Below are 15813 nucleotides of genomic sequence, written 5' to 3'. Positions count from 1 at the left end.
AGAAACAGAGGGGCTGAAACAGAGGGGCTGAAACAGAGTGCGAGAAACAGAGGGGCTGAAACAGAGGTCGAGAAACAGAGGGGCTGAAACAAAGGGCGAGAAACAAAGGGCGAGAAACAGAGGTGCTGAAACAGAGGGGCTGAAACAGAGGGTCTGAAACAGAGGGGCTGAAACAGAAGGGATGAAACAGAGGGCGAGAAACAGAGGGGCTGAAACAGAGGGGCTGAAACAGAGGGGCTGAAACAGAGGGGCTGAATCAGAGGGGCTGAAACAGAGGGCGAGAAACAGTGGGCGAGAAACAGAGGGCGAGAAACAGAGGGGCTGAAACAGAGGGGCTGAAACAGAGGGGCTGAAACAGAGGGCGAGAAACAGAGGGCGAGAAACAGAGGGCGAGAAACAGAGGGCGAGAAACAGAGGGGCTGAAACAGAGGGGCTGAAACAGAGGGGATGAAACAGAGGGGCTGATACAGAGGGCGAGAAACAGAGGGCGAGAAACAGAGGGGCTGAAACAGAGGGGCTGATACAGAGGGGCTGAAACAGAGGGGCTGAAACAGAGGGCGAGAAACAGAGGGGCTGAAACAGAGGGGCTGAAACAGAGTGCGAGAAACAGAGGGGCTGAAACAGAGGTCGAGAAACAGAGGGGCTGAAACAAAGGGCGAGAAACAAAGGGCGAGAAACAGAGGTGCTGAAACAGAGGGGCTGAAACAGAGGGTCTGAAACAGAGGGGCTGAAACAGAGGGGATGAAACAGAGGGCGAGAAACAGAGGGGCTGAAACAGAGGGGCTGAAACAGAGGGGCTGAAACAGAGGGGCTGAATCAGAGGGGCTGAAACAGAGGGCGAGAAACAGTGGGCGAGAAACAGAGGGCGAGAAACAGAGGGGCTGAAACAGAGGGGCTGAAACAGAGGGGCTGAAACAGAGGGCGAGAAACAGAGGGCGAGAAACAGAGGGCGAGAAACAGAGGGCGAGAAACAGAGGGGCTGAAACAGAGGGGCTGAAACAGAGGGGATGAAACAGAGGGGCTGATACAGAGGGGCTGAAACAGAGGGGCTGAAACAGAGGGCGAGAAACAGAGGGCTAGAAACAAAGAGCGAGAAAAAGAGGGAGAGAAACAGAGGGCGAGAAACAGAGGGCGAGAAACAGAGGGGCTGAAACAGAGGGGCTGAAACAGAGGGCGAGAAACAGAGGGGTTGAAACAGAGGGGCTGAAACAGAGGGGCTGAAACAGAGGGGCGGACACAGAGGGGCTGAAACAGAGGGACTGAAACAGAGGGGCTGAAACAGAGGGCGAGAAACAGAGGGGCTGATACAGAGGGCGAGAATCAAAGGGCGAGAAACAGAGGTGCTGAAACAGAGGGGCTGAAACAGAGGGCGAGAAACAGAGGGGCTGAAACAGAGGGGCTGAAACAGAGGGCGAGAAACAGAGGGGCTGAAACAGAGGGGCTGAAAGAGATGGCGAGAAACAGAGGGGCTGAAACAGGTGGCGAGAAACAGAGGGCGAGAAACCGAGGCGCTCAAACAGAGGGGCAGAAACAGAGGGGCTGAAACAGAGGGCGAGAAACAGAGGGCGAGAAACAGTGGGGCTGAAACAGAGGGGCTGAAACAGAGGGGCAGAAACAGAGGGGCTGAAACAGAGGGCGAGAAACAGAGGGCGAGAAACAGAGAGCGAGAAACAGAGGGCAAGAAACAGAGGGCGAGAAACAGAGGGCGAGAAACAGTGGGGCTGAAACAGAGGGGCTGAAACAGAGGGGCAGAAACAGAGGGGCTGAAACAGAGGGCGAGAAACAGAGGGCGAGAAACAGAGAGCGAGAAACAGAGGGCGAGAAACAGAGGGCGAGAAACAGAGGGCGAGAATCAGAGGGGCTGAAACAGAGGGGCTGAAACAGAGGGGCTGAAACAGAGGGGCTGAAACAGAGGGGCTGAAACAGAGGGCGAGAAACAGAGGGCGAGAAACAGAGGGGCTGAAACAGAGGGGCTGATACAGAGGGGCTGATACAGAGGGGCTGAAACAGAGGGGCTGAAACAGAGGGCGAGAAACAGAGGGGCTGAAACAGAGGGGCTGAAACAGAGTGCGAGAAACAGAGGGGCTGAAACAGAGGTCGAGAAACAGAGGGGCTGAAACAGAGGGCGTGAAACAAAGGGCCAGAAACAGAGGTGCTGAAACAGAGGGGCTGAAACAGAGGGGCTGAAACAGAGGGGCTGAAACAGAGGGTCTGAAACAGAGGGGCTGAAACAGAGGGGATGAAACAGAGGGCGAGAAACAGAGGGGCTGAAACAGAGGGGCTGAAACAGAGGGGCTGAAACAGAGGGGCTGAATCAGAGGGGCTGAAACAGAGGGCGAGAAACAGTGGGCGAGAAACAGAGGGCGAGAAACAGAGGGGCTGAAACAGAGGGGCTGAAACAGAGGGGCTGAAACAGAGGGCGAGAAACAGAGGGCGAGAAACAGAGGGCGAGAAACAGAGGGCGAGAAACAGAGGGGCTGAAACAGAGGGGCTGAAACAGAGGGGATGAAACAGAGGGGCTGAAACAGAGGGGCTGAAACAGAGGGGCTGAAACAGAGGGCGAGAAACAGAGGGCTAGAAACAAAGAGCGAGAAACAGAGGGAGAGAAACAGAGGGCGAGAAACAGAGGGCGAGAAACAGAGGGGCTGAAACAGAGGGGCTGAAACAGACGGCGAGAAACAGAGGGGTTGAAACAGAGGGGCTGAAACAGAGGGGCTGAAACAGAGGGGCGGACACAGAGGGGCTGAAACAGAGGGACTGAAACAGAGGGGCTGAAACAGAGGGCGAGAAACAGAGGGGCTGAAACAGAGGGCGAGAAACAAAGGGCGAGAAACAGAGGTGCTGAAACAGAGGGGCTGAAAGAGAGGGCGAGAAACAGAGGGGCTGAAACAGAGGGGCTGAAACAGAGGGCGAGAAACAGAGGGGCTGAAACAGAGGGGCTGAAAGAGATGGCGAGAAACAGAGGGGCTGAAACAGTGGGCGAGAAACAGAGGGGCTGAAACAGAGGGCGAGAAACAGAGAGCGAGGAACAGAGGAGCTGAAACAGAGGGGCTGAAACAGAGGGCGAGAAACAGAGGGCGAGAAACAGAGAGCGAGAAACAGAGGGCGAGAAACAGAGGGCGAGAAACAGAGGGGCTGAAACAGAGGGGCTGATACAGAGGGGCTGAAACAGAGGGGCTGAAACAGAGGGCGAGAAACAGAGGGGCTGAAACAGAGGGGCTGAAACAGAATGCGAGAAACAGAGGGTCTGAAACAGAGGTCGAGAAACAGAGGGGCTGAAACAGAGGGCGAGAAACAAAGGGCGAGAAAGAGAGGTGCTGAAACAGAGGGGCTGAAACAGAGGGGCTGAAACAGAGGGGCTGAAACAGAGGGTCTGAAACAGAGGGGCTGAAACAGAGGGGATGAAACAGAGGGCGAGAAACAGAGGGGCTGAAACAGAGGGGCTGAAACAGAGGGGCTGAAACAGAGGGGCTGAATCAGAGGAGCTGAAACAGAGGGCGAGAAACAGTGGGCGAGAAACAGAGGGCGAGAAACAGAGGGGCTGAAACAGAGGGGCTGAAACAGAGGGGCTGAAACAGAGGGCGAGAAACAGAGGGCGAGAAACAGAGAGCGAGAAACAGAGGGCGAGAAACAGAGGGCGAGAAACAGAGGGCGAGAAACAGAGGGGCTGAAACAGAGGGGCTGAAACAGAGGGGATGAAACAGAGGGGCTGAAACAGAGGGGCTGAAACAGAGGGGCTGAAACAGAGGGCGAGAAACAGAGGGCTAGAAACAAAGAGCGAGAAACAGAGGGAGAGAAACAGAGGGCGAGAAACAGAGGGCGAGAAACAGAGGGGCTGAAACAGAGGGGCTGAAACAGAGGGCGAGAAACAGAGGGGTTGAAACAGAGGGGCTGAAACAGAGGGGCTGAAACAGAGGGGCGGACACAGAGGGGCTGAAACAGAGGGACTGAAACAGAGGGGCTGAAACAGAGGGCGAGAAACAGAGGGGCTGAAACAGTGGGCGAGAAACAAAGGGCGAGAAACAGAGGTGCTGAAACAGAGGGGCTGAAACAGAGGGCGAGAAACAGAGGGGCTGAAACAGAGGGGCTGAAACAGAGGGCGAGAAACAGAGGGGCTGAAACAGAGGGGCTGAAAGAGATGGCGAGAAACAGAGGGGCTGAAACAGTGGGCGAGAAACAGAGGGGCTGAAACAAAGGGCGAGAAACAGAGAGCGAGGAACAGAGGAGCTGAAACAGAGGGGCTGAAACAGAGGGCGAGAAACAGAGGGCGAGAAACAGAGAGCGAGAAACAGAAGGCGAGAAACAGAGGGCGAGGAACAGAGGGGCTGAAACAGAGGGGCTGAAACAGAGGGGCTGAAACAGAGGGCGAGAAACAGAGGGGCTGAAACAGAGGGGCTGAAACAGAGTGGCTGAAACAGAGGGGCTAAAACAGAGGGCGAGAAACAGAGGGGCTGAAACAGAGGGGCTGAAACAAAGGGGCTGAAACAGACGGGCTGAAACAGAGGGCGAGAAACAGAGGGCGAGAAACAGAGGGCGAGAAACAGAGTGGCTGAAACAGAGGTGCTGAAACAGAGGGCGAGAAACAGAGGGCGAGAAAGAGAGAGCGAGAAACAGAGGGCGAGAAACAGAGGGGCTGAAACAGAAGGGCTGAAACAGAGGGGCTGAAACAGAGGGGCTGAAACAGAGGGCGAGAAACAGTGGGCGAGAAACAGAGGTGCTGAAACAGAGGGGCTGAAACAGAGGGCGAGAAACAGAGGGGCTGAAACAGAGGGGCTGAAACAGAGGGCGAGAAACAGAGGGGCTGAAACAGAGGGGCTGAAAGAGATGGCGAGAAACAGAGGGGCTGAAACAGTGGGCGAGAAACAGAGGGGCTGAAACAAAGGGCGAGAAACAGAGAGCGAGGAACAGAGGAGCTGAAACAGAGGGGCTGAAACAGAGGGCGAGAAACAGAGGGCGAGAAACAGAGAGCGAGAAACAGAAGGCGAGAAACAGAGGGCGAGGAACAGAGGGGCTGAAACAGAGGGGCTGAAACAGAGGGGCTGAAACAGAGGGCGAGAAACAGAGGGGCTGAAACAGAGGGGCTGAAACAGAGTGGCTGAAACAGAGGGGCTGAAACAGAGGGCGAGAAACAGAGGGGCTGAAACAGAGGGGCTGAAACAAAGGGGCTGAAACAGACGGGCTGAAACAGAGGGCGAGAAACAGAGGGCGAGAAACAGGGCGAGAAACAGAGGGCGAGAAACAGAGGGGCTGAAACAGAGGTGCTGAAACAGAGGGCGAGAAACAGAGGGCGAGAAAGAGAGAGCGAGAAACAGAGGGCGAGAAACAGAGGGGCTGAAACAGAGGGGCTGAAACAGAGGGGCTGAAACAGAGGGGCTGAAACAGAGGGCGAGAAACAGTGGGCGAGAAACAGAGGGCGAGAAACAGAGGAGCTGAAACAGAGTGGCTGAAACAGAGGGGCTGAAACAGAGGGCGAGAAACAGAGGGCGAGAAACAGAGAGCGAGAAACAGAGGGCGAGAAACAGAGGGCGAGAAACAGAGGGGCTGAAAAAGAGGGGCTGAAACAGAGGGGCTGAAACAGAGGGGCTGAAACAGAGGGCGAGAAACAGAGGGGCTGAAACAGAGGGGCTGAAACAGATGGCGAGAAACAGAGGGGCTGAAACAGTGGGCCTGAAACAGAGGGACTGAAACAGAGGGGCTGAAACAGAGGGGCTGAAACAGAGGGGCTCAAACAGAGTGCGAGAAACAGAGGGGCTGAAACAGAGGGGCTGAAACAGAGGGGCTGAAACAGAGGGCGAGAAACACAGGGCGAGAAACAGAGGGTCTGAAACAGAGGAGCTGAAACAGAGGGGCTGAAACAGAGGGGCTGAAACAGAGGGGCTGCAACAGAGGGCGAGAAACAGAGGGGCGGAAACAGAGGGCGAGAAACAGAGGGGCTGAAACAGAGTTCGAGAAACAGAGGGGCTGTAACAGAGGGGCTGAAATAGACGGGCTGAAACAGAGGGTCTGCAACAGAGGGCGAGAAAGAGAGGGGCTGAAAGAGAGGGCGAGAAACAGAGGTGCTGAAACAGAGTGCAAGAAACAGAGGGGCTGGAACTGAGGGGCAGAAACAGAGGGGCTGAAACAGAGGGCGAGAAACAGAGGGCGAGAAACAGAGGGGGTGAAACAGAGGGGCTGAAACAGAGGGGCTGAAACAGAGGGCGAGAAACAGAGGGCGAGAAACAGAGGGCGAGAAACAGAGGGCGAGAAACAGAGGGGCTGAAACAGAGGTGCTGAAACAGAGGGGCTGAAACAGAGGGGCTGAAACAGAGGGGCTGAAACAGAGGGGCTGAAACAGAGGGCGAGAAACAGTGGGCGAGAAACAGAGGGGCTGAAACAGAGGGGCTGAAACAAAGGGGCTGAAACAGAGTGGCTGAAACTGAGGGCGAGAAACAGAGGGCGAGAAACAGAGGGGCTGAAACAGAGGGGCTGAAACAGAGGGGCTGAAACAGAGGGGTTGAAACAGAGGGGCTGAAACAGAGGGGCTGAAACAGAGGGGCGGACACAGAGGGGCTGAAACAGAGGGACTGAAACAGAGGGGCTGAAACAGAGGGCGAGAAACAGAGGGGCTGAAACAGAGGGCGAGAAACAAAGGGCGAGAAACAGAGGTGCTGAAACAGAGGGGCTGAAAGAGAGGGCGAGAAACAGAGGGGCTGAAACAGAGGGGCTGAAACAGAGGGCGAGAAACAGAGGGGCTGAAACAGAGGGGCTGAAAGAGATGGCGAGAAACAGAGGGGCTGAAACAGTGGGCGAGAAACAGAGGGGCTGAAACAGAGGGCGAGAAACAGAGAGCGAGGAACAGAGGAGCTGAAACAGAGGGGCTGAAACAGAGGGCGAGAAACAGAGGGCGAGAAACAGAGAGCGAGAAACAGAGGGCGAGAAACAGAGGGCGAGAAACAGAGGGGCTGAAACAGAGGGGCTGATACAGAGGGGCTGAAACAGAGGGGCTGAAACAGAGGGCGAGAAACAGAGGGGCTGAAACAGAGGGGCTGAAACAGAATGCGAGAAACAGAGGGTCTGAAACAGAGGTCGAGAAACAGAGGGGCTGAAACAGAGGGCGAGAAACAAAGGGCGAGAAAGAGAGGTGCTGAAACAGAGGGGCTGAAACAGAGGGGCTGAAACAGAGGGGCTGAAACAGAGGGTCTGAAACAGAGGGGCTGAAACAGAGGGGATGAAACAGAGGGCGAGAAACAGAGGGGCTGAAACAGAGGGGCTGAAACAGAGGGGCTGAAACAGAGGGGCTGAATCAGAGGAGCTGAAACAGAGGGCGAGAAACAGTGGGCGAGAAACAGAGGGCGAGAAACAGAGGGGCTGAAACAGAGGGGCTGAAACAGAGGGGCTGAAACAGAGGGCGAGAAACAGAGGGCGAGAAACAGAGAGCGAGAAACAGAGGGCGAGAAACAGAGGGCGAGAAACAGAGGGCGAGAAACAGAGGGGCTGAAACAGAGGGGCTGAAACAGAGGGGATGAAACAGAGGGGCTGAAACAGAGGGGCTGAAACAGAGGGGCTGAAACAGAGGGCGAGAAACAGAGGGCTAGAAACAAAGAGCGAGAAACAGAGGGAGAGAAACAGAGGGAGAGAAACAGAGGGCGAGAAACAGAGGGGCTGAAACAGAGGGGCTGAAACAGAGGGCGAGAAACAGAGGGGTTGAAACAGAGGGGCTGAAACAGAGGGGCTGAAACAGAGGGGCGGACACAGAGGGGCTGAAACAGAGGGACTGAAACAGAGGGGCTGAAACAGAGGGCGAGAAACAGAGGGGCTGAAACAGTGGGCGAGAAACAAAGGGCGAGAAACAGAGGTGCTGAAACAGAGGGGCTGAAACAGAGGGCGAGAAACAGAGGGGCTGAAACAGAGGGGCTGAAACAGAGGGCGAGAAACAGAGGGGCTGAAACAGAGGGGCTGAAAGAGATGGCGAGAAACAGAGGGGCTGAAACAGTGGGCGAGAAACAGAGGGGCTGAAACAAAGGGCGAGAAACAGAGAGCGAGGAACAGAGGAGCTGAAACAGAGGGGCTGAAACAGAGGGCGAGAAACAGAGGGCGAGAAACAGAGAGCGAGAAACAGAAGGCGAGAAACAGAGGGCGAGGAACAGAGGGGCTGAAACAGAGGGGCTGAAACAGAGGGGCTGAAACAGAGGGCGAGAAACAGAGGGGCTGAAACAGAGGGGCTGAAACAGAGTGGCTGAAACAGAGGGGCTAAAACAGAGGGCGAGAAACAGAGGGGCTGAAACAGAGGGGCTGAAACAAAGGGGCTGAAACAGACGGGCTGAAACAGAGGGCGAGAAACAGAGGGCGAGAAACAGAGGGCGAGAAACAGAGGGCGAGAAACAGAGTGGCTGAAACAGAGGTGCTGAAACAGAGGGCGAGAAACAGAGGGCGAGAAAGAGAGAGCGAGAAACAGAGGGCGAGAAACAGAGGGGCTGAAACAGAAGGGCTGAAACAGAGGGGCTGAAACAGAGGGGCTGAAACAGAGGGCGAGAAACAGTGGGCGAGAAACAGAGGTGCTGAAACAGAGGGGCTGAAACAGAGGGCGAGAAACAGAGGGGCTGAAACAGAGGGGCTGAAACAGAGGGCGAGAAACAGAGGGGCTGAAACAGAGGGGCTGAAAGAGATGGCGAGAAACAGAGGGGCTGAAACAGTGGGCGAGAAACAGAGGGGCTGAAACAAAGGGCGAGAAACAGAGAGCGAGGAACAGAGGAGCTGAAACAGAGGGGCTGAAACAGAGGGCGAGAAACAGAGGGCGAGAAACAGAGAGCGAGAAACAGAAGGCGAGAAACAGAGGGCGAGGAACAGAGGGGCTGAAACAGAGGGGCTGAAACAGAGGGGCTGAAACAGAGGGCGAGAAACAGAGGGGCTGAAACAGAGGGGCTGAAACAGAGTGGCTGAAACAGAGGGGCTGAAACAGAGGGCGAGAAACAGAGGGGCTGAAACAGAGGGGCTGAAACAAAGGGGCTGAAACAGACGGGCTGAAACAGAGGGCGAGAAACAGAGGGCGAGAAACAGGGCGAGAAACAGAGGGCGAGAAACAGAGGGGCTGAAACAGAGGTGCTGAAACAGAGGGCGAGAAACAGAGGGCGAGAAAGAGAGAGCGAGAAACAGAGGGCGAGAAACAGAGGGGCTGAAACAGAGGGGCTGAAACAGAGGGGCTGAAACAGAGGGGCTGAAACAGAGGGCGAGAAACAGTGGGCGAGAAACAGAGGGCGAGAAACAGAGGAGCTGAAACAGAGTGGCTGAAACAGAGGGGCTGAAACAGAGGGCGAGAAACAGAGGGCGAGAAACAGAGAGCGAGAAACAGAGGGCGAGAAACAGAGGGCGAGAAACAGAGGGGCTGAAAAAGAGGGGCTGAAACAGAGGGGCTGAAACAGAGGGGCTGAAACAGAGGGCGAGAAACAGAGGGGCTGAAACAGAGGGGCTGAAACAGATGGCGAGAAACAGAGGGGCTGAAACAGTGGGCCTGAAACAGAGGGACTGAAACAGAGGGGCTGAAACAGAGGGGCTGAAACAGAGGGGCTCAAACAGAGTGCGAGAAACAGAGGGGCTGAAACAGAGGGGCTGAAACAGAGGGGCTGAAACAGAGGGCGAGAAACACAGGGCGAGAAACAGAGGGTCTGAAACAGAGGAGCTGAAACAGAGGGGCTGAAACAGAGGGGCTGAAACAGAGGGGCTGCAACAGAGGGCGAGAAACAGAGGGGCGGAAACAGAGGGCGAGAAACAGAGGGGCTGAAACAGAGTTCGAGAAACAGAGGGGCTGTAACAGAGGGGCTGAAATAGACGGGCTGAAACAGAGGGTCTGCAACAGAGGGCGAGAAAGAGAGGGGCTGAAAGAGAGGGCGAGAAACAGAGGTGCTGAAACAGAGTGCAAGAAACAGAGGGGCTGGAACTGAGGGGCAGAAACAGAGGGGCTGAAACAGAGGGCGAGAAACAGAGGGCGAGAAACAGAGGGGGTGAAACAGAGGGGCTGAAACAGAGGGGCTGAAACAGAGGGCGAGAAACAGAGGGCGAGAAACAGAGGGCGAGAAACAGAGGGCGAGAAACAGAGGGGCTGAAACAGAGGTGCTGAAACAGAGGGGCTGAAACAGAGGGGCTGAAACAGAGGGGCTGAAACAGAGGGGCTGAAACAGAGGGCGAGAAACAGTGGGCGAGAAACAGAGGGGCTGAAACAGAGGGGCTGAAACAAAGGGGCTGAAACAGAGTGGCTGAAACTGAGGGCGAGAAACAGAGGGCGAGAAACAGAGGGCGAGAAACAGAGGGGCTGAAACAGAGGGGCTGAAACAGAGGTGCTGAAACAGAGGGCGAGAAACAGAGGGCGAGAAACAGAGAGCGAGAAACAGAGGGCAAGAAACAGAGGGCGAGAAACAGAGGGCGAGAAACAGAGGGGCTGAAACAGAGGGGCTGAAACAGAGGGGCTGAAACAGAGGGGCTGAAACAGAGGGTCTGAAACAGAGGGGCTGAAACAGAGGGGATGAAACAGAGGGCGAGAAACAGAGGGGCTGAAACAGAGGGGCTGAAACAGAGGGGCTGAAACAGAGGGGCTGAATCAGAGGAGCTGAAACAGAGGGCGAGAAACAGTGGGCGAGAAACAGAGGGCGAGAAACAGAGGGGCTGAAACAGAGGGGCTGAAACAGAGGGGCTGAAACAGAGGGCGAGAAACAGAGGGCGAGAAACAGAGAGCGAGAAACAGAGGGCGAGAAACAGAGGGCGAGAAACAGAGGGCGAGAAACAGAGGGGCTGAAACAGAGGGGCTGAAACAGAGGGGATGAAACAGAGGGGCTGAAACAGAGGGGCTGAAACAGAGGGGCTGAAACAGAGGGCGAGAAACAGAGGGCTAGAAACAAAGAGCGAGAAACAGAGGGAGAGAAACAGAGGGCGAGAAACAGAGGGCGAGAAACAGAGGGGCTGAAACAGAGGGGCTGAAACAGAGGGCGAGAAACAGAGGGGTTGAAACAGAGGGGCTGAAACAGAGGGGCTGAAACAGAGGGGCGGACACAGAGGGGCTGAAACAGAGGGACTGAAACAGAGGGGCTGAAACAGAGGGCGAGAAACAGAGGGGCTGAAACAGTGGGCGAGAAACAAAGGGCGAGAAACAGAGGTGCTGAAACAGAGGGGCTGAAACAGAGGGCGAGAAACAGAGGGGCTGAAACAGAGGGGCTGAAACAGAGGGCGAGAAACAGAGGGGCTGAAACAGAGGGGCTGAAAGAGATGGCGAGAAACAGAGGGGCTGAAACAGTGGGCGAGAAACAGAGGGGCTGAAACAAAGGGCGAGAAACAGAGAGCGAGGAACAGAGGAGCTGAAACAGAGGGGCTGAAACAGAGGGCGAGAAACAGAGGGCGAGAAACAGAGAGCGAGAAACAGAAGGCGAGAAACAGAGGGCGAGGAACAGAGGGGCTGAAACAGAGGGGCTGAAACAGAGGGGCTGAAACAGAGGGCGAGAAACAGAGGGGCTGAAACAGAGGGGCTGAAACAGAGTGGCTGAAACAGAGGGGCTAAAACAGAGGGCGAGAAACAGAGGGGCTGAAACAGAGGGGCTGAAACAAAGGGGCTGAAACAGACGGGCTGAAACAGAGGGCGAGAAACAGAGGGCGAGAAACAGAGAGCGAGAAACAGAAGGCGAGAAACAGAGGGCGAGGAACAGAGGGGCTGAAACAGAGGGGCTGAAACAGAGGGGCTGAAACAGAGGGCGAGAAACAGAGGGGCTGAAACAGAGGGGCTGAAACAGAGTGGCTGAAACAGAGGGGCTGAAACAGAGGGCGAGAAACAGAGGGGCTGAAACAGAGGGGCTGAAACAAAGGGGCTGAAACAGACGGGCTGAAACAGAGGGCGAGAAACAGAGGGCGAGAAACAGAGGGCGAGAAACAGAGGGCGAGAAACAGAGGGGCTGAAACAGAGGTGCTGAAACAGAGGGCGAGAAACAGAGGGCGAGAAAGAGAGAGCGAGAAACAGAGGGCGAGAAACAGAGGGGCTGAAACAGAGGGGCTGAAACAGAGGGGCTGAAACAGAGGGGCTGAAACAGAGGGCGAGAAACAGTGGGCGAGAAACAGAGGGCGAGAAACAGAGGAGCTGAAACAGAGTGGCTGAAACAGAGGGGCTGAAACAGAGGGCGAGAAACAGAGGGCGAGAAACAGAGAGCGAGAAACAGAGGGCGAGAAACAGAGGGCGAGAAACAGAGGGGCTGAAAAAGAGGGGCTGAAACAGAGGGGCTGAAACAGAGGGGCTGAAACAGAGGGCGAGAAACAGAGGGGCTGAAACAGAGGGGCTGAAACAGATGGCGAGAAACAGAGGGGCTGAAACAGTGGGCCTGAAACAGAGGGACTGAAACAGAGGGGCTGAAACAGAGGGGCTGAAACAGAGGGGCTCAAACAGAGTGCGAGAAACAGAGGGGCTGAAACAGAGGGGCTGAAACAGAGGGGCTGAAACAGAGGGCGAGAAACAGAGGGCGAGAAACAGAGGGTCTGAAACAGAGGAGCTGAAACAGAGGGGCTGAAACAGAGGGGCTGAAACAGAGGGGCTGCAACAGAGGGCGAGAAACAGAGGGGCGGAAACAGAGGGCGAGAAACAGAGGGGCTGAAACAGAGTTCGAGAAACAGAGGGGCTGTAACAGAGGGGCTGAAATAGACGGGCTGAAACAGAGGGTCTGCAACAGAGGGCGAGAAAGAGAGGGGCTGAAAGAGAGGGCGAGAAACAGAGGTGCTGAAACAGAGTGCAAGAAACAGAGGGGCTGGAACTGAGGGGCAGAAACAGAGGGGCTGAAACAGAGGGCGAGAAACAGAGGGCGAGAAACAGAGGGGGTGAAACAGAGGGGCTGAAACAGAGGGGCTGAAACAGAGGGCGAGAAACAGAGGGCGAGAAACAGAGGGCGAGAAACAGAGGGCGAGAAACAGAGGGGCTGAAACAGAGGTGCTGAAACAGAGGGGCTGAAACAGAGGGGCTGAAACAGAGGGGCTGAAACAGAGGGGCTGAAACAGAGGGCGAGAAACAGTGGGCGAGAAACAGAGGGGCTGAAACAGAGGGGCTGAAACAAAGGGGCTGAAACAGAGTGGCTGAAACTGAGGGCGAGAAACAGAGGGCGAGAAACAGAGGGCGAGAAACAGAGGGGCTGAAACAGAGGGGCTGAAACAGAGGTGCTGAAACAGAGGGCGAGAAACAGAGGGCGAGAAACAGAGAGCGAGAAACAGAGGGCAAGAAACAGAGGGCGAGAAACAGAGGGCGAGAAACAGAGGGGCTGAAACAGAGGGGCTGAAACAGAGGGGCTGAAACAGAGGGGCTGAAACAGAGGGTCTGAAACAGAGGGGCTGAAACAGAGGGGATGAAACAGAGGGCGAGAAACAGAGGGGCTGAAACAGAGGGGCTGAAACAGAGGGGCTGAAACAGAGGGGCTGAATCAGAGGAGCTGAAACAGAGGGCGAGAAACAGTGGGCGAGAAACAGAGGGCGAGAAACAGAGGGGCTGAAACAGAGGGGCTGAAACAGAGGGGCTGAAACAGAGGGCGAGAAACAGAGGGCGAGAAACAGAGAGCGAGAAACAGAGGGCGAGAAACAGAGGGCGAGAAACAGAGGGCGAGAAACAGAGGGGCTGAAACAGAGGGGCTGAAACAGAGGGGATGAAACAGAGGGGCTGAAACAGAGGGGCTGAAACAGAGGGGCTGAAACAGAGGGCGAGAAACAGAGGGCTAGAAACAAAGAGCGAGAAACAGAGGGAGAGAAACAGAGGGCGAGAAACAGAGGGCGAGAAACAGAGGGGCTGAAACAGAGGGGCTGAAACAGAGGGCGAGAAACAGAGGGGTTGAAACAGAGGGGCTGAAACAGAGGGGCTGAAACAGAGGGGCGGACACAGAGGGGCTGAAACAGAGGGACTGAAACAGAGGGGCTGAAACAGAGGGCGAGAAACAGAGGGGCTGAAACAGTGGGCGAGAAACAAAGGGCGAGAAACAGAGGTGCTGAAACAGAGGGGCTGAAACAGAGGGCGAGAAACAGAGGGGCTGAAACAGAGGGGCTGAAACAGAGGGCGAGAAACAGAGGGGCTGAAACAGAGGGGCTGAAAGAGATGGCGAGAAACAGAGGGGCTGAAACAGTGGGCGAGAAACAGAGGGGCTGAAACAAAGGGCGAGAAACAGAGAGCGAGGAACAGAGGAGCTGAAACAGAGGGGCTGAAACAGAGGGCGAGAAACAGAGGGCGAGAAACAGAGAGCGAGAAACAGAAGGCGAGAAACAGAGGGCGAGGAACAGAGGGGCTGAAACAGAGGGGCTGAAACAGAGGGGCTGAAACAGAGGGCGAGAAACAGAGGGGCTGAAACAGAGGGGCTGAAACAGAGTGGCTGAAACAGAGGGGCTAAAACAGAGGGCGAGAAACAGAGGGGCTGAAACAGAGGGGCTGAAACAAAGGGGCTGAAACAGACGGGCTGAAACAGAGGGCGAGAAACAGAGGGCGAGAAACAGAGGGCGAGAAACAGAGGGCGAGAAACAGAGTGGCTGAAACAGAGGTGCTGAAACAGAGGGCGAGAAACAGAGGGCGAGAAAGAGAGAGCGAGAAACAGAGGGCGAGAAACAGAGGGGCTGAAACAGAAGGGCTGAAACAGAGGGGCTGAAACAGAGGGGCTGAAACAGAGGGCGAGAAACAGTGGGCGAGAAACAGAGGTGCTGAAACAGAGGGGCTGAAACAGAGGGCGAGAAACAGAGGGGCTGAAACAGAGGGGCTGAAACAGAGGGCGAGAAACAGAGGGGCTGAAACAGAGGGGCTGAAAGAGATGGCGAGAAACAGAGGGGCTGAAACAGTGGGCGAGAAACAGAGGGGCTGAAACAAAGGGCGAGAAACAGAGAGCGAGGAACAGAGGAGCTGAAACAGAGGGGCTGAAACAGAGGGCGAGAAACAGAGGGCGAGAAACAGAGAGCGAGAAACAGAAGGCGAGAAACAGAGGGCGAGGAACAGAGGGGCTGAAACAGAGGGGCTGAAACAGAGGGGCTGAAACAGAGGGCGAGAAACAGAGGGGCTGAAACAGAGGGGCTGAAACAGAGTGGCTGAAACAGAGGGGCTGAAACAGAGGGCGAGAAACAGAGGGGCTGAAACAGAGGGGCTGAAACAAAGGGGCTGAAACAGACGGGCTGAAACAGAGGGCGAGAAACAGAGGGCGAGAAACAGGGCGAGAAACAGAGGGCGAGAAACAGAGGGGCTGAAACAGAGGTGCTGAAACAGAGGGCGAGAAACAGAGGGCGAGAAAGAGAGAGCGAGAAACAGAGGGCGAGAAACAGAGGGGCTGAAACAGAGGGGCTGAAACAGAGGGGCTGAAACAGAGGGGCTGAAACAGAGGGCGAGAAACAGTGGGCGAGAAACAGAGGGCGAGAAACAGAGGAGCTGAAACAGAGTGGCTGAAACAGAGGGGCTGAAACAGAGGGCGAGAAACAGAGGGCGAGAAACAGAGAGCGAGAAACAGAGGGCGAGAAACAGAGGGCGAGAAACAGAGGGGCTGAAAAAGAGGGGCTGAAACAGAGGGGCTGAAACAGAGGGGCTGAAACAGAGGGCGAGAAACAGAGGGGCTGAAACAGAGGGGCTGAAACAGATGGCGAGAAACAGAGGGGCTGAAACAGTGGGCCTGAAACAGAGGGACTGAAACAGAGGGGCTGAAACAGAGGGGCTGAAACAGAGGGGCTCAAACAGAGTGCGAGAAACAGAGGGGCTGAAACAGAGGGGCTGAAACAGAGGGGCTGAAACAGAGGGCGAGAAACAGAGGGCGAGAAACAGAGGGTCTGAAACAGAGGAGCTGAAACAGAGGGGCTGAAACAGAGGGG

This window comes from Stegostoma tigrinum, unplaced genomic scaffold, assembly GCF_030684315.1.
Source record: "Stegostoma tigrinum isolate sSteTig4 unplaced genomic scaffold, sSteTig4.hap1 scaffold_48, whole genome shotgun sequence".
In the NCBI taxonomy this organism is placed as follows: domain Eukaryota; kingdom Metazoa; phylum Chordata; class Chondrichthyes; order Orectolobiformes; family Stegostomatidae; genus Stegostoma; species Stegostoma tigrinum.
Note: the sequence above shows the minus strand (reverse complement) of the source record.